Here is a 19,852-nt window from a genome sequence, read left to right as displayed (position 1 = left end):
AGAGAATTGTAGAAGAATGTTCTGGCATTATTTATAAATGAGTGTCAGAAAAGAAATCCATATATTTGTTGAGGTAGTCAAATTAATTTCCTCGTGGCTAAATCCGTCATTGTAAGATTATTTATAAGAGGTCAACATTATACAAACACAATTTGTAATAAACGCAGGGGAAAATGCTTTGTCATTTGTTAACTATCAATTAAACCTGGCTATATAGGTTACATACGAAACAGACTGTACATGTAAGACTAGACCGTCAACAATACTCTATAATCTAAAGTCTGACAAAACGGCAGAATGTAAAGATAAATATTTGACATATCAACCACAAAACATTCAGCTCATCTACCTAAAAAATGAATGTCTAAAAAGCTTGGGTAAATCTTTATTTCCACAAAATAAAGCATTAGAAGCTATGGTAAATCTTCATCGTCCACAAATAAAGCGTCAGAAGCTAGGATAAATGTTTAACCAATTATCCACGAAAGAAATCGCTAGGGACTGGGTTACAAGTATTTAATCTTTAATCTAAAGTTGAAAATAAAATAAAATTCACATTCGCCATCATGTGTACAACATGTATTGTCAGACACTAAAGAGTCGTAGACAAAATTATATATTTTTATGTATTTAAACAAGATACCACAAAAACATCAGAAACGCAAAGGAAAAGGTATCATGGATTCCATCATGTAATATTTAATGCTCTGCATCAAAAGACAAAATGACAATTTAATCTGATAGAAAATATGAACTATTAAAGTGAAAGTAGGCAATGTCAGTATTTCATTATATCAAAAACCTTATATGAAACGTTCAATGGATATCGCAGGCTTCAAAGTCCTAGAGATTTATTAAAAACAACTTCTAACATAATAAATCATTCGACTGATCAGATAACTAAAATTGTTCACATATACTTGCCTATGGCGAAATTCAATTGTTCTTTTCTAAAATCCTGATTCATTAGTCTTTTAACAGCATGCCAATAAAACTATTTTCAGTTGAATATTTATTCAATATTCATTTTAAATAGTTTATCATTTTGTTAAATGATGTAACCACTGGATAGCGTCCACAACCAAAGGTTTAGATGTACCTTACGTGTCTTGTGGTTCTTTTGTATAAATCCTTTGTGTGGCTAGGCCTGTTGTTTCTCACTCGATAATAGACAGTGAGAGTGACATTAACAGCAGATCAAACACCCTCTAGGAGACAGATATAGCCCTCATACGTAACATTGTCATTTTATAATTAATCTGTACTTCTGAATATTGCAAACTATAATTTGGATTTGATATATATGTAAATTGTCAATTTCCGTATTATTGTTTAATAAATGAGCAAGTCTAATAAAGTATTATATTTTACAAAGAAAAAGATTTTATTTTTTTAATTGACATGTTTTCTTATCATACCGATGAGGTAGAACATACCATACAGCCGGTTATTTTCGCAGGCATGATATTTTCGCGATTTCGCGGCAAAATGCTATGATCGCGAAAGATTTATCCGCAAAATACTGAAAAAAGTTTGCATCATATACCTTTGTACTCTATAAGGCAAAATTCGTTTTTAGTTGAAATTTCGAATCCGTGACTAGCTACATAATTGACATTAGGGCAATAACGTTTCGTCTTTCGTCTACCGATGTCGGGGTTGCTTATGTAGACACATTAACATTATTTACATATTTTTTTCGTTATCCTTGTTCTAAAACAAAGAGACCTAAATTATGACATGCATACGTTTACGTCTTTGTCAACAAATGAATTTGGATTTAGTGAATATGAGACTTACCGGCATCCCACATAGGCTGAAAGAGCCTTTCTGTACAAATCGCAGTAGTATTAACGCTACAAAAAAACTACAGATCGAAGAGTCATAAACACAGCAAGATTTCGCTATCAATCAAATTAATGTCTTCATATATTTTCATCTATTGGCATATTTCACCCTTAAAGTACAGTTAAATAATGAAATATCCGTCCTAAACGAGGGAGATTATGAATTTGCATAAGGCCCATCCCTGCGAATGAAAGCTAGGTAAATCGTGCTTTACGCTGTGTTGCCGCTATGAACGGGCTATTCCTACATGTATAAGTTTATATATATACAAGATGTCTTCCAGATTCACCTGTGACCCGAAGAGGTCGGCGACAGTATTGTGTCACTATCGCCTTAAGGCCGTATATGTCAGTCTAACCGTTATATATACAGGGTAGAAATCGATTTACTTCTGTACTGTATGTTTGCCACAACATCCGAAATTTCCGTCCATAACGTCCAAGCTAAAATCAAAAGCTAGTTTTCTTCTCCATCTGATTTGAAACTCCAGGTTAAGAAATCGAGACCGTCAAGTTTACTGATGGTAGATCATACTAAAGGTATTGGACAATAATAGGGTGTTTTAAAAATATTCTTAAAGCTATTGGAAATTATTAGGGCGATGGTTTCATATCAGCTGAAAACCTTACACTCAATAGCACTGTACATTTCATATGAGTTACAACAAATTATGTCAATCAATCAATTGAATATGCCACAATAAAATTATTTTGTGAGGACAATAGTATTAGTAGTTTACTGTAGATGTATGGTATTAAATCCCTATGTGTCTGGCTTTCTAATATGTGATTTTAGGTTGACTGTCAAATGTCACGGTTAAGTATAATATAACTGCAATATATTTACCCTTATAATAATTTGCACGGAACATTTGCGGACAAACAAAGACGTAAGAACCATTGGCGCCAGAAGAGAAAGCGTTAGACATTCGTAAAAGAGAGGACAATATTGTAAGGCTTGTAATAATTCTCAGAAAATGAACCACACTCATAAAGAATAATACCAAGCATCTCGGAAACTTTAATGGTATAACACCCAGAATACATCATTGTAATATCAAGCTTTTCTGGAATCATTTAAAGATGCCAACAGAGCATAAATGATACCCATCATTTGAGTAATAATTGGTGTTTAATCGTGTATATATATGTCTTATTAACACAAAAAGTAATTTAGAATATATTTTGTTTTGCATTCGGTGCATGCGCAATCAGTACTGCATTCCATATAGGACATAGTACCACGGATTTTTTTCGGGATGCAGTTAATTTTTTTTTTTTTTTTTTTTTGATATTTTTATCTTGAAGTAAAATTAGAGGCTCAAACTTTTCAAAAGTGGTAATGGTGTAAATTAAGTAACTTTTGTAACTGACTAAAAACACTAAATCATCTGCTCCCGTTTTTGATAAAGAAAAATTACCATTTGTCAGCGGTGGAGCATCTTTAAAGGAAAATATGTTTTAATCACCAAGAATAACATCAAACATATTTGAAACGTTTAAATGAAACAACATGTATGTTTTAATTCACAGTTAAACCCCAGAAAGTAACTGAAAGGTCACTGGCCTAGACACATTTTGATATTTGAATCTAAATTCTAAATATGTGGTAGACTAATACTAGAAACATATCTCTCGTCCTTCCTCTGGAACATACCAGTGGGGACTCTATTCTCTACAACATCCCCATAAGACTGCTGTAGAATGATCGCAGAAATTCAACGAACGTGATAATTGGGTTAATTCGATTAATTAATGAAAGACGTGCACATAGAAAATGTAATGTTAAACCTGTCCATTACAGTGTGCACGATGTACATAATGACTGAGTGACTGCGGGTGTGCTTCGTCGATCGCTCACAATTCCAAAAATTATATATCACAATAACGTGAATGCGAGAGCATTATGCATGCGGAAATTGACTGTATGCAGTAAACATATACATTTAGAGTAATTATCTGTTCTTTTGTTATCACCAAGTCTGTTTTACTTTACACAAAATTTTCTTTCCCACAGATGCTTTGCTTGAATGATAAGACATAATTTCCGACTTTTCTTAAGTGATAATGCAATATTTGAGTAGGGTTAGTCAGGAGTCGAGAATGACCCATTAACTGAACGACATATATTTATCTTCTAAACATGGTGTTTTGTTACGGGTGATTAATATATTTTTGAATCTCACGAACATATGTATCTTGCTAAGATGACTAGATCGAACAAAGTTTCAATTGTAAGTACAGGTTGCTAGTAAACATACCGCCAAGTGGTATGTAAAAACGGATACGGAGCACTGTTTTGAACAAAGCCGGAACGTAGCGAACTACATGCTGAGCCCAAACAATGGTTTGGGAGGCTAGACCACCGGGCGAGACTCGCTCGTCTGAGTTCTTAGAGGAATGATTCTCCTCGATAAAAATCAGTTATTTATTTAACGTTATTTATTTTTTCACATTCATTTTGAGTGGAACCGATATAAAGTATAAAGAAAACAAACCTCTACTACAAATGGATTTGATAATTTCTGTTTAGGCGCAGAAAGTATTTTATTAAAGTCCTATATATCTTATCCAGTTAATCCAATAGAGTCATCTTAAATGCAATGTTTCTCTTTTTATTAAAATAATACGAATGATTTAAAGGTATGGGATGTATTCGGAAAATGTCTATAATCGTTGGTACAGTAGTGTTACACTGATGTCATTAAAATACTTATTTGGTTTGATATATGTTAAAGAAAGGAAGAACAATGGAGATATGGTGTTGGGATATGTTACTCCATGCAGTAATGCCCCAACAGATACTGTGCCTGCATTCGTTAGTGATAAAACGTTATCGTCACACTTTCATCGTCATCGTCATCAACGGCTTATTCTCATACATATGTATTATCATTACACATTTTCATCGCCCTTGTGGTTAGTGACATATCCAGAGAACTACAAGAAGTTATTCAAAATCCCTAACAGTATTTTCATGAATTTTAAATCTAATTTTCAGGAAGGGATCATCATCATCATCAACACCACCACCATCATCATTATCATTATCATTATCATCATCATCATCATCATTGTCATCACCATCATCATCATCATCATTGTCATCATCATCATCATCATCATTGTCATCACCATCATCATCATCATCATCATCATCATCATCAACACCACCACCACCATCATCATCATCATCATTATCATCATCATCATCATCATTGTCATCACCATCATCATCATCATCATCATCATCATCATCATCATCATCATTATCATATCATTATCATCATTATCATTATCATCACCACCATCATCATCAGCACCACCATCATTATCATCATCATTATCATCATCATCATTATCATCATCATCATTGTCATCACCATCATCATCATCAACACCACCATCATTATCATTATCATTATCATTATCATCATCATCATCATTGTCATCACCAATCATCATCATCAACACCATCATCGCATCACTTTGCCATTACCATTATTGTCGCAATTATACTTTTAATTTACTTCAATAACCCAACACCCACAGATCTGACACTAACTGTTCCCGTTCAACACTATTCACACATGAAAAAAACCCCGAAAAACACCAAACATTTACTTCCTAACGTTTTATCTCTGACACCATTCTAGTCTCCTACGCACTCGTATGAAAACCAGTTCAAAATTTAAGCTTACGTTCATATCAGCGTGCACACATCACGCGCGATCGACGATGCACGGCCGCACCGATACCAGAAAAGAAACGCGAGTGCATATTTTTATCAGATACCAATTAAACTGAGGGGAAATGTGATACACTTATGTACGTTTATATTATTCGGTCTTGTTTATGAATATACGCTTCAGAAGTTTTTATATAAATATCCAGATATTTGCTCGAGTTTTTCTTCAAGACTCGTCTATAAACATGTCAACGTGTGCGATATCTAATCTTATTTGTGCTCATGATCTGCAAGTTTGCAATAGCGGTATAATTTTCATGTGCCTTTAAATAAACCCGACATTGTCAATTTAATCCTAATAGTGACAGCAAGATGATTTTATAGAGTAGGTTGTGAAAAGGTCATGAGCACGTGCGATAAATAGGCCTTAATTGTCTAAATAACTGTAGAAAATATTTTAAACTATCAAACTGTTCACTAATGAACGTCATATGCACATCATTTTCCAGGTGCTCGCTCGTGTCAAGTTGAAATTGACATTTATATTCAGCGCTAATTGGCATTCACTAATTAAAATAATCATAACCATAATCATGTCTTTAATTAAGAATGTCACATTTCAATTCACGTGTGAAATTTACATACAATATATTAAAGTTTTATTAATATATATCTTTATACCTATGTTAAACCCATAATAACTAACAGTTAAATTCATAAATTAGCATTTTACTGTAATTCATGTAATCATTTAAATAAACGGTTTTTTATCTGTTTCTAACTACTGTTATAATAAGAAGTCGGGTTTGAACCAGTTAGAACATTAATATCAGTAATATACCTTAGATATGCAATACTGACAGGGTTGGATATACATACGGCATCTTGTTTATACTACGAACGCTACTGAAGATAAACCTTGCATTACTTACGGCTGGCTCCTCTCTAGTAGCAGCTATCACAAACCACTAGTATATAATAAACTTGGAAGGTTGTACGAGGTCGATTTTTTCTGTCTTCGACATTACATGAACCCCCATGAACCCTGATCAAATAGTTTTCGTAAACGTCGTTTTTTTAACAGTTACCATGGAAATCATTCATGAATAGAAAGCGACGGCATAACCAAAAATAATATCGTATTGAACAATATAGAATATTTTGAACATAGAGAAGAATCGGACTACGACGTCTAAACCAAATACAAAACATAGAGCCATATGATCAAATAGAGAGAGCGCATTTTAGTAAACAATCGACCAACAATTAAAGTATTTCATATATAACCCTACACTAACATAACAAGACAAGTATTATAGAATTCTTTATGGAATTGATTCAAAAATAGTGATAACCACAACCCAACAACAGCCTACTTTTAGAAGAATTAAATGTACAACATGAACTTGGGATTAGAAAATTAGGCAGAGACAGCCATTTTGTCACGACGTTCTCAAATCCTGACGTCATATCATTGTTTGTAGTATGACATCACAATGAATTTCATATCCGCCACTGAAATTAGCTATATATAATATCACAATAATAACATATAAATATGCAAATTATACGACGTCACTAGATATCAGTAGGATTATGTGGTTGAATTTATGATAATGAGAATTACAACAATTATAAAAAGGATTCATTCAAAACAAAACTAATATAAAATTGAAAATGTATAACAATCTGTAACTTAATGAATATACCTACAAATATATATGTGTAAATTACTTTAATTTTGTGATAAGCTTGAAAACGAGAAAGGTCACCATCATTGCAAAGCGAGAATAAAACAAAATGTATGTAACCCCATCCTCCAACTTCTCTAAACCATTGACCTAGTTTGGGTTTTGGTATAAGCACCTATTACTGAAACCCTACTAGTTATGACAAGGTATTACACTTGGGTTTTTAGATACTAACAACTTTTCGAAACATGATTTTTATCATTATTACTTTGGGAACATGTACATTTGGCAGATAAATGATATAACAGGCCGTAAAATAATTATAAATGGCTGCTAAGTATAGGGAGAAACGTGTTCCTTTTCAATCTGCTTTTCCATGATTCACTTTCCAAGTATTTCTGTATGCATGTTATGCCCTCATTAAAATGATTTGGTTATCGTCATACCAATTTGTTTCGCCTTTAATATTTAGCTTCGTCTTAAAATCTCACTAATTTATTGCTCGGGTTATAGTGATGTAATATCAACGAAATACGAATCCATATTTTCCATTTTACATTTACGTACTTAGAAAATCCTCCATCTTATTTTTTTATATGCATGGACTGATTTATGAGTTTTGATTTTGTAACTATGATTTAACTGAATGTTGATATTTTCTTACAGTTCCAATAACGTTTATAAATCAAAAATTTTTGAATGAACAGTTGAACACAGTATTAATTCCATCCCCGTTATATTTGTAAGGTTATACAAGGTAAAAGTTTTAATTCATTTAGTGAAAAAAACATCGGTCAATGTTAAATTTTTCATGGTAGCAATATTGAAATTGATAATAGATCTAAGAAAAGTGAACAGTTTTTTGAAAATTTTATGAAATCAAAAGCAGTCTGCAAAAGTAGAGCACTCTTTTTTAAATGCTAAGCCACCTTCATATTCTTATATTGGGAAAATGTAGAGGGGTGCTCTAGACGATATCATCTATCAACTTTATATTATCTTAAAAATGTTTAAGATAGATCTGCTACATAGATTGTTCTGAAGCTAATACATACAAGCCCGAGTGACGGCCTTATATCTTAAACCACCTAGTTAAAGAAGTTCGCCGCGATACCCTGGTGCGTTGCGATGTTAATCTTATAGTTCCAGAAAATGTACAAAACACGTTAAGGGTTAAGTTAGAACGAAATCCGAGTTATTTATATAAGCAGCTCCAAAGATTTCCTAAGAGTGCTTCTAACTCCAATTTCAAGGTCTTCCCTCATGATGTTGTTTTTACCAGACAGTGAATAGCGAGAAGTGCTAATTAGTCCGCGGTTAATTAGGTTATTAATCATCGACTTGTTTATGTCTGCCTAGCGTACAAGCTTCTTTTTACTTTGGAGTTCTACTGTATATCGTAAATATGAGTATGGGTGGTACAATATACGTACCGCTGAATTGCTGAACACGAGGGAAAATCTTAGCGGATTTATAAAGCACATGCCTGTGGTAGTTATCACATGTTTATGTTCTATCTAGGTCAAGTTTAAGGTTATGTAAACCACAATTACCTGCAAGAAAAAATACTACTGGTAATATGACAAATCCATAATTAAAGACTTAAGTCGGTTCATTTGGAGAAAATAGAAGACAACATATGGAAAATCTCTTAAAACAAGGACCAGGCGCTACGAAAGAATGAGAACTCTCTTTGGAGATTGCCGTTGGACAAATATTGTTCAATTAATAAAAAGACCGTTAATACAATATACCGTATTTTTTATTAGGCACAATACACTTCCTGTAAAGTTTTAACTTTTAAACTTTTAAACAAAGGAAAATATTCTTTTCTAAGAGGACATAAAGGGACATGTTTTAGTTGGTAAAATTCAATTGTTTCTTTTGTATTATACCTATTGTCAATATTTTCCAATTGCTTGTGCTTCACAAACGATACAGAACAGATCTCTTCTTATGAGTGTCTTTCATATGAAAATGTATTCTGCATACTGGTTCACTAAGAAATAAGTCAATAGAGATAATTCATGGGGAAAATTAAAAACAATTTCTTGAAGTAAGTAGTCTTTTTATTCAAGCCAAACTATAGATTATAGAAATTGGTGATTTTGGACCCACACAAAGTGCATCTATTGAGGTGTCAAAGGAAGTTGCTAAGGTAGGTTTTGCTGTACAATTACATGTGATAAAAATAGCTTCATAGCTCTACATAACTACTGCTGTAGAAACAGTATCATGCCAGAACAAACATCGATCATATCCATACCTATGACGCTCCATAAACGTTACCTAATGATAAATCACATCTACGTCCTTTAATACCGTCCATCGGTATAAACAGTTAACGAAGTATATCCCATAAAATTAACACTTTATTGTGGAAAATGATGATAAAGATCCTAGTTAAGGAACGTGAAGATACTGTTTGATGAGAATTTGACACACCTCCCAGCGTCCGTGATTTGGCAGTCGTCTGCTCTCGTGTTTCGTCATACGTCTCTCGTGTTATGCCGATGCCAATATCCTTCTACGTGTGATGCTGATGTCGTGTGTACCTTGATATCGACACGTGTTACTGTAATCAGCACCGGATCATTTGCATTTGTCGCATTATAACCTCATGATTTAATTGATTATGCTGTCTTTGTAGATATGTGTGTTTGCTATATGATTTCCTCTGCTTGTACAATTACATTAACTTGCACTCCATTTTTTATTTGTAAATAATCTGATTATTTGTTTGTTTATTACGTGTTGTGCTTCTAATGCCATCTCGCTTGCATCGTCTAACGTCTGAAATGCACAACCGACTTATAAGAAGACAAGAGAAAAAGTATTAACAAAACCAATCCTCAATCCTAAAGACTATCACATAGAGAAGTGGGCTATAGAAGGGAAACCAGAAGGTTACACCAATGTTACAGCCGGTTAAAACTTCAGAATGTTGATTTCGAATTTCTTCATTCTACAACCTTTCATCACATGTGTATTTCAAAGATGCCCCAAATTGTGAAAGCCTAGAAAAATCATCGACATTCATCCAGCTTCTGACAATTTCTCACGTGATCTGATCAAGAAGTGGTAGGTAAAAGAGTGTTACGCTTTTATAATCTGTTGGGTCGACATGATCTCGACTAAAAATACATCAACACAACAACTCTAATTGAAGAATAAATTTCCCATTTGTCACATCGATATTAAATTCTACTCTTTTGAGTAGACAAAATGGTTGTGTAAATCCTTTTGGCCTTTGTGATTACATCCTATAAATATAGCAATTGCCATAATTAGAGAAGCAAAATGCTGTAACTAATTGCTTAAAAAACAATTTTTTGAATAATTACTGAAACATTCGTACTTTTATTTTAATTGTCTTTCACTATATTATAATTAGAGATGTTTAAATCATCTTAATCACATTTTTGTTTGATTACTTTTCAAATTACAAACGAAAATAAACAAAATGACATTTGAAATCAATACTGGAATATGTTGCATGTTTAAGTACTAATCTGCTGTGTATTCCAGTAGTTAAAAAGGAAAACATGTTTAATTACCAATGGAATGTTTACACCTGAAATAAGAATAGCCAAATTAACTATCTGTCACTTGTTTAGAAAACTATGTAACTGATAAGCACTTTCACTTTGAAATTTATGAGTTTACTTTTTTCGTCATTTACAATTGTCATTGTATTCCCAACAAAAGTCACACATGATGAACGTGTATATTTTTACACTTGATTTAGTCTTTAAAGATTTTATCTATTCTAATATTTTAATTGTCTGTGATGGTATCATAAAAGAGTTAGTTTCAGTTCTAACCGAAACTGTCAGTTAGCATATCGTTTGTCCCATTTAAGATAATAATCTTCAGCCCTACTTGTGAACATCTGCACTTGACACTAACTATGTGTAATTATCATTAAGATAAAAGAATGAATTTCCTTTTTTTCTTAATTAAGTTTACTTTCATAACGTTAGATAATTGGCGAAGAGATTCTCTTGGGAAAGACACGCCCGTCGTGCTTGATCAAAACATCTGACGTAACACTATAATGTATGTACTGATAAGACTAAACTATTTCAAAATCGATTTGAATTACCCATATATTTAAAATTGACCTTGACCTTGAATATTCTTTGTGGAAATTATGAATGAACAGGGTGTTTGTAGGTATTGACCTGGAGAATCAAAAAGAGTTTGCCGACAGTTCCCAGGAAGTTTAAAAGCCAGAGTTAATCTGAAAACCTTGGGAAGAATGCCGTGTCCTCGGAAGAACATTACAGAACATAGTCACTAATCCGCGATAGGCTAAAGAAGGTGATTTGACTGGCTTAAGACACCTTACGTGTGGTATACCGATATAACTAAATCAACTTTAGCTTTATCCGTTAAGTCGTTAGGCTGTGGACAAGGCATATTTGGAATATTGCAAGAGTGGTAATTTGAGAGTACTTAAATATAATCTAATTATGATGGAATCTATTTATAGAATGTCGGACAAATTAACCACTTCAATGTTCGGATCTATTTCAAAACCAATTCAGTGAAAAAGTACGAGAAGTCCTATATTGGTACTTTCAAAAACGCATATGCCAAGATGAAAAATACTGAATACAAATGGTCACAATTTAAAAAAAAATATTTACCAAGTGCTATTATGGATACAAATATCATAGACGTATCAGGCAGGGTAGAAGATCTCGGACACGTCAAACTGCCAAATTGCACTTAAACCAGGAAATGAAAAAAACCTACGATTTTATGTTACTAGTCATAATAGATTTAATAATCAACATGTATTTCTCTAAACATTATATTTCAAAGTTTGCCATCAACTGAAGACGTATGTCGTCAAAATCGTGACCATTAAAACAGCAACCTGAACATAAAATTTTAAATTTTGGAGATTTTGAATTTAGAAATCATTTTGCATAGTTTTATTACATTATTATGAAAATGCATTCGAAAGAGGCCAATTTTACTCTCACAAACACATCACTATCAGCATTGTGGGAGTTTTATCGGTTCGCGGCTACCAAAATGTCACCAGGGGTCAATGCATAATGAATAAAACCACAGATGTCTCATCGTAGGTGTTTATATAAATCATTTGATAGAAATAAGGACGGAACGAAAATAACAGGAAATGATAATAAAAACAAAAACTTGAAACAAAAGTGGGTGTGAAAATAACATCAACAAGCAAAGGGATGAATAAAAGAATGGATGAATAATGAATGAATGAATTAATAATGAATGAATGAATGAATGAATGAACGAATGAATGAATGAATCAGAGTTGACGGTGGGCGAGTGAGTAAGTGAGTGGGTGATTGAATGAATAAGTGAAGGACAGAGTGGGTGAGGAAGAGGGTGAGATGGTGAATGCGTGGATGAGTGAGTGGTGAGTGATTGAGTGGTGGGTGTTTTGGTGAGTGAGTGGTTGAGAGGATGGTTAAGTGAGTGAGATGAGTGATGAGTGAGTGTGTGTGAGTGAGTGAGTGAGTGAGTGAGTGAGTGAGTGAGTGAGTGACTGACTGACTGACTGATTGAGAGAGTGGGTGAACGGAGTGAAGCAGTAAGAGAGTGATACATGAATGATGTGAAGACAAATCAATGATATTTCACTAATCACATCATGATGTCCTTTTGAATACGACATTCACTTTGTCTAGTTACATGTATCATCAGCTAAGTTATTCTAGCTTCGGTGATAGAAAATGAAATATTATTCACTCCAGATTGAAGCATAAATATTGTACTCTGAAAGAGGATAATTCTTATTGTCCAAACCGTGGAAATCATTGTACAGACGCATATCATTACTTTTTAAATACCCAAATAATAAAGCAAAGTTAAATAGTGAAAATAGTCAATTAGTGTCCATAATCTGGAAATACATCTTAATTTACTTAAGACTTTGAACATACCGCCGCTTTTATCATATAACAAGTATTGTTTTAATTAAGGTAAACATTTCTTTGAATTGTTTTATTTGCATTAGATATATAAATCATCACTAATATGTTGTTTGTATTGTAAGTATAGGCGATGGCTTTTAGGTTGAAATAACATGTACCTAATCCTTTTGTGTTCATTTGTACAATAAAATATGTTTAAAGTCAAGTTGATGAATGGTTCACACATGCTTAATTATTTATGAGTGAAACAAATTCAGTTAATAATTACATCACTTACAAACGTGATATCTATATTTTCCAACGTTGCAACATTTTCATCTAAACCTCTTTCTGGATTAGACTACTCCTGATGTTATCAGTCATTACTACTTTAACATGCATGTCCCCAATCTATCCTCACTAACGGTTTCTCCATTCATGTCTATGGAGTTTAAGGGTCTGTTTAAGCATTAAATGATTAGGATTTTAAGAATGTTAAAAACCTCCCATAAAATGTGTTTTAAAAAATTGGTACCATTTTGTATCTCGTTATGCGATTTTAAAGCCTGTCTATGGTTTGTTGGAACATGACCTTAGCCTGGCTACTACATATCGCGGATAACGCGTAATCCACTGAAGCGTGGCCTGTTGTTGTAGACAGACCAGGATAACAAATCCCTGTACCTGGTACAAACTCGTGAAATCGACTGAGCAAATTAATTGATCTATTAGAAGTTTAACATTGAAAGTTCAATCACCAGGCAATTCAGGACACTAGTGTGTGTACAATTGCCATGGAAGTTTGCAACGAATATATTTAAAAAAAATATATATATATATATTTTTTGTCATATTAGTTTTTACCACAAAGTACACGGCTGCATATACATTTGTGGAAGGAGAACGCTGACTCGAGTTCTGACAGTATAATGTGAAAAGTTGGCAATCCAGCTTGTTGCTTTTGACCAACAGGATATTTCAGCGATGTAACACTATAAAAATTCGCCACCACAATGCTATGGCAAACAATATCTATTCATCATGTACGCATAGGATTGTGGATATTTGGCTCTTGTTGATAGAAAACTCAGCAAACAAATATTAATCAAATCGCGCTGCGCGTGGCTGGGAAAAGGCTATAGTTTTTAGCTGCATGCATATTTTCGTAATATGGCCGATGATATAGTCAATATGCTTATCTTTGAATATATTTAATTGGTTCACATATTTAGAATGTGCCCTCGGTTGGATTTAACATATATATAATTCTCTAAGGTGTTATTTAGGTATTTCAACAAATTTCATTAAGTAAAGCTATGAGACAACAGGTAAAACCTATATAAGTCTGCTCTATCAAATTTGCAAAACCAAAGCAAGGGATTTTGCAATCTCTTTGTAATTTCATGACAAATCCAAACTAACTTTTGACATGCCAATGTGGCAGAGTCCCCTTGTCTATAGAGATGAGTTAAAAAGCATTTAACATTTTCGCTTTTACATACAAAGTGTGTCGCGTTTAATAAGTATACTAAACCCGGAGCTCCATCATTGTAATAATGTTCACCATTTGAACAATATAAATGTCTCCTCTTTTTGATTTGTGTATACTGTATAGTGGTAATATTCGCGGGGCTTTAATATCGCTCAATTCGCGAAATTTAAAACCTCGCGAAAGTTATCAAAATCAAGGTTTATTTATCACAGTCTGTTGTATGAATGACGGTTTCAAAGACTACAACGATAACTCGCGAAAATAAACCCCCGCCAATAAGTCCCCAACAGTAAATCGCGAAAATTTACACCCGCGAAATTTAACAACTATGCAGTAGCTGTTTACTGTTTTCATGTACCTGCGGATGGTCTAGAGGTCAAACAGTTGTGTCAATTCTCTCTCTCTCGAGGCCGATTGTTCGAAAGATTATAACTTTCTCAATGAAAAAAATCTTTAGGGACTTGTTTTGAGTATGGTTTAGCCTCAGTGTCTTCTCATCCAAGCTGCAGAGTTAGACGTTATGACAAAAATACAGTACGCCAGATGAACCACGCCTTGTGTGTGTTCGAGTTCAAGATGTCGAAATGGCCTGTCGAAAATCGAGTGTGATTTGCTCCAGATGATGTTCCTCTGAATGATTCAAAGTAATTTCTTTTGAAGGCAGGCGATAATGTGTCACCCATCATCTTGGCCTATAAAAGTGGGTTCCTGGACGGATATAGAAACCAAATGTCCCAATCTGTACCAATCAGGTAAATAAACTATATAAATTGTTTATCGCTAAATATCTATAGGGTGAAGTAACATTTTTCTGACTCCAATGTAGAGATACCCAATCAGAATAGTTTCGGGAATCTATATGTCGTGACATTTGCTACCAATAACATTTTTGGGACGTAACGCAATCTCATTTTAGGTTCTTGTATCGTTTCAGATCCCAGACGGTGCAACTCAAAAATACCTACCACTTCGAATCGGGAACATTTGTATTGTATCTTCTGGACAAGCAATGACCCCGCACGTGACCTCGTGTCTGTCTGAAACGCTGCCAAAATGACGGGACGTAATTATGGCGACCACGAGTACCGTGATAGCGAAGAAAATCGTTGCCGATATCAGTAACGAAATGGGGTGTTAGGTCGACTGGGAAAAGATAAACGCGCTGCCGCACAACATTGATGATGGAACCTCGTGGTAATTACACGGGAATTTTTCAGTGTTCGTAGATAAGAGAAATAGTAAGTAGTATATACATTATATACTACCAGTTCGCAGTGGAGATATATTGTATATTGTAACGGCGTGGTTTAATAATATACACGTATTGCCTTTGCATGAGGTAGATATGAAAACTATCAACCTTCAAAATGTTACTGTATGAATAACCCAGTACCTGGTGTGCGCCGACTGAAACTCTCCGCCAGAAGTCGATTGCTTCCTAAAGATCACGATAGTTTGTAACTTTGAATTAAATACCAAGCCCTCTTCTGATATTCACATCAACAATCAACATTTCCAAAATTAATGTTTTTGCTATTTATTTCTACCAATGGATATGTTAGAAATATCTTTCTCCTTAGTAGACATCTTGCTTCTCGAGTGACATGTCGTAACAAATCCAATATAAAACTTCGTTAAAGCAGACGCGTCTGGATCGTATCAACAGAAATCAAAGTAAATCAAAAAGAGTTTACCGTGTTTAAATGTCTATGGAGATCCTTGATTTTAGTGACATTTTTCTTATATATATTTCAGAGATCGTCATGATAGAATAATTGTATGCTCTTTTTGCACCAGTATTGCATCCGTTAGTTTGCTTTTTATATAGAATTCTAATATCATCTAGATCGTAAAATATATTATTTTACATAAATTTAGCTAGTTGTAACACTTTCCTTGCTGGAGTGAACCATGCCATAACGTTTTAATTGTCTGTGTTCGGAATTCTCGAATTATGGTTCTGACCGAAGAAAGTCGGTGATCTTTTTTGGACTCGAATTCGTGACCCATGGACATAGAATATCGGACATATCATCCATTATGTCACCTTGGACAGGAGTTGGAGAACTATATTGTATCTATCACCATGGCGAACTCGAGTGTAACACGTTGAAAGGGTTGTGTTTATTTTGTTTTACATATTTTAACTGCTATGATAATTTACGAATGTTTTATATTTAAGAAGTAAGAGAATGACGGACAACTCGGAGAAAACCTACCGATCTACAGTCTGCAACTGATATTTTACCTTAATTGCAAGGAGATTTTGGCCTCGCAGCTTTGCCAACGATGAGGACTGACAGAGGTAATACGTATTTTGTCGTAACACATGTACATTAACCACTATTCTAGCTATGTCCCTTTTTCGAAAGAATGTGATTTACAAAGGGACGTAAGCCGGTATGTGATTAAATTGTGTGTGTTGGGGGTCGGATGTTCGAGATGTGTGGCTAGTAGTAAGGAAAGTAAACACAGAGTTGGTCGGATCGCGTACACACAATGTTTGTTTATAAGTAAAACTCATAAACACGAGGCAATGTCTAGGTCTGGGATTCCCAGGACGATGATTGAAGCGCCACACATCGGCAGTATTCGTCACGCGCGCGCGTGAAATCAGGGAGAATTTTAAGTCGGATGTTTGAAGCTTGAGATTTTTAGACTCACCATCTGACTCTAGAATATCCTAATTTAAACTAGCTTTTTGTTTGATTAAATTCTTTTGTCTTTAGACATAGCTAGAAGGAATACTGTAGAAATAACTAAGGTATAACATCGTATTAAAATATGACCGCAGTGGTACAAAAAATAGCATGTGTTGCATCCTGACACCTATTTGTTAACAAACGGGTGACAGCTTGACAGCTTTACTTACAAAAAGACTTCCCAGGGATTTGTGACAACGAAAAGCAGAAATACTCGGTCTTTGACGAACAAATGTCTAAATTTTGCTTCGTGTTGGTTTTCCGCTTAATGTCCTTATATGAAGTACTAGTTACGGGATCCATTTTCTGGTTACAAATACACAAACACTATATAGTACAAATATGGTACGTAGTTGTAAATTTTTTTTGTGTAAAGATTCGAGGAAAATAATAATTCAATATGCATGCAACTAGCAAATCTGGAAGTTTTAGTTCGAAATAATTGAGGATTTCTTTTATTTTAAAAACTAAACTACGATATTTCATTAGCATTTATTACAATAATAACATATATTGTCAAAGCAATGTTTTTCATTTTGCTACATATTTCTTTATTAATCTATTGCAATATAGTTAAGTGTGGGAATTAGTAGGAATATGTACTAATGTAATGTTTATTGAATATTAGTTATTCGTTCTAATTCCCATTAAATAATCTCTCTTTTTAAACTTTTTGGCGACATAATGTTTTCACTGCGATAAAGAACGAGACAGCTTATCCTAATTTTTTGTGTTAATGTGTTTGTTGTTTTAAAATACTTATTGTATTGTCCAATACCGGTCGGTACGGTTCATCGCTATTGTTCAGAATTGTTTGTATAAATCAGACGCACTAGTGCTGGTCTATCCTTTGTGTACTGTGATAATTAACGTAACGGAATGTTACCCATCAACTCTGCAAACCCTAATGTGATTTGAAAACAGACAGTTACCTTTTTAATTCTCTCTTAATTACAAATAAAGCGTCCAAATCTAGTCACGTCGTCTATTTATGATCAGTGCCATATTGTTGCGTTTAGATAGGGCATTATCACTACACATCATTGTTACCGGCAAGCTGTAATGAACAAGCGTTATCTAGAAAGTGTCCCGTAATTTTCTTCTGTTAGTCTACATTCCTTACGTCTTTGTGATTTAATGCTTTGTCTATCAACAATTCGTCTGTGAGGTGTGGTTACAAGAAGTTAATTTTCGTTGAACTAGACAAGTTTTTCCTTCCAATTAGCGTGTTTTAAACAGTGTTATTTTGTATGTCATTGTTGTTCATCACGAAAGATGTGCATTGTTTGTAAACTTATTGACAAAGAAAATTGTGTTGTACTTTCTTGTATATTATTCTGTCAATGAAAAATATTTCAAAACAATAAAAAACTAAAGAAAAAACCCCGATAATTTATCTAAAATGTGTGAAAGGAATCTTGTTATCGTGCATGTACGTTATTAGTGAAAAGGAAATTGAGAACGTGTTTCATTTCAATTTCTGTTTGTTCTTCTGTGAAATTAACAACAAAAAGGAAATAATCTGTAAATTTCACTGAGCGTAATTACGCTGACATTTGATGAATGGAAAGAAGGTCACCATCTGTCGTGAATGACAGGGCATTTGTTGTTTTATTAAAAATATTTGTTTTGAATCGACGAGCTGGCCCCGATTTCCCGGAACAAAATGAAGTCGAAAACTGACTGTCAATTTTTATTCGTAAAAGTTACATAAGGAAAAATGTAAGTTTTGGCTGCGCTTTATTTTGAGAAATCGGAACCTGGTATATTATATTTCTAAAGGAATATATTTGTATTTGAATCTTGTCAGAATTCTTAATAAGAAAATAAAATAAATAAATGTGTTGTCATTTGTTCAAGTAGGTATCGTCGGTTCGAATTAAGATGAAAATACTACATTTTCACGACTAGAAAATACAACATCCATTTGTAATTCATATTACATCTACTGTGTTTAGTTATAGTAAGCGTAAATATTTTCCAATGGCGTTTATTTTATTTCAAAACATTGTATCATTTCAGGATTTAATTGGGAATTTGGAACCAGAATAAGCCTACACAAGCCCTCTTTAAGTATATCACGTGACTTTGGTGTTTAAGGTCTTATATCATCTGTAAAATACCCGTAACAACATCATATCGTTCAAATACATACAAGAATGTACGTAGGGTCGAGTCTGTCACATCTTAAAACGAGTGTTTGTTGACGGGTTTAATAAACGTTTTGGCCAACGAGCACCGTGGGTATTTGAGATTTGATTATATAAACTTAATTTATCAAATAACATTTGAGAACCCATATAAACTATGTCATATGGTTTGGATCTCACTCTCTTGTCCAAATTAAGCGAATGAGTGAAGGAAAGGGTTGAAGGTGTGTCAGCATGATGTTCAATTGCATTTGATGTGTGTTATCCTATTGACCTAGCTATCATATGGAAATGTAAATGTATGAATTCATAATTCTTCAATCTTTTATGAATCTTGATTAAAATCAAATTAAATAAAAACATATCTAGGTGTAAA

The sequence above is a fragment of the Argopecten irradians genome, chromosome 7 (genome assembly GCF_041381155.1).
Source record: "Argopecten irradians isolate NY chromosome 7, Ai_NY, whole genome shotgun sequence".
Taxonomy (NCBI): Eukaryota; Metazoa; Mollusca; class Bivalvia; order Pectinida; family Pectinidae; genus Argopecten; species Argopecten irradians.
The sequence above is the reverse complement of the archived record's forward strand: the minus strand, read 5'-3'. Positions refer to the sequence as shown.